This window comes from Octopus bimaculoides, chromosome 8, assembly GCF_001194135.2.
Source record: "Octopus bimaculoides isolate UCB-OBI-ISO-001 chromosome 8, ASM119413v2, whole genome shotgun sequence".
In the NCBI taxonomy this organism is placed as follows: domain Eukaryota; kingdom Metazoa; phylum Mollusca; class Cephalopoda; order Octopoda; family Octopodidae; genus Octopus; species Octopus bimaculoides.
The window spans coordinates 65,260,778-65,261,549 of record NC_068988.1 but is presented as its reverse complement, the minus strand read 5'-3'; positions in this window follow the sequence as shown (position 1 = coordinate 65,261,549).

Sequence of the window (772 nt, the reverse complement as noted above, 5' to 3'; positions counted from 1 at the left end):
ATGTCCTCAGCAGTTACAGCCCATGTTTCACTGCTATGTAGCATGGCTGTTCGTACACATGCGTCATACAGTCTGTCTTTTACTCTGAGTGAGAGTCCCTTTGTCGCCAGCAGAGGTAAGAGCTCTCTAAACTTTGCCCAGGCTATTCTTATTCTAGCGGCTACACTTTCAGCACACATACCCCTACTACTAACTTGGTCACCCAGATAGCGGAAGCTATCGACTACCTCTAGTTTTTCACCCTGGAATGAGATAGTTGTTGTTTCCTGTTTGTTTACAGTCTTTATTGCACCTGAACATCTGCCACATACAAAAATTAACTTCCTAGTTAACCTGCCTTTGATATTGCTGCACTTCTTATGTGTCCATAGCTTGCACTGGGTAATCTTATAGAGTTCCTACCTACTAAGCAGGGCCATCTACCTGAAGGGGTTTGTGTTTTATCTACGTTCCTACTTATTAGGATTTTGGTTTTAGCTAGGTTGACTCTAAGGCCCTTCGATTCTAGTCCTTGCTTCCACACCTGAAACTTCTCCTCTAGTTCTGATAGTGACTCTGCAATTAGTGCAAGGTCATCAGTATAGAGGAGCTCCCAGGGGCAACCTGTCTTGAACTCCTCTGTGATCGCCTGGAGGACTATGATAAATAGGAGGGGGCTGAGGATGGAACCTTGGTGGACCCCCACCTCTACCCGGAATTCATTGCTGTACTCATTTCCAACCCTCACCTTACTGGCAGCGTCTCTGTACATGGCTCGCACAGCTCTCACTAA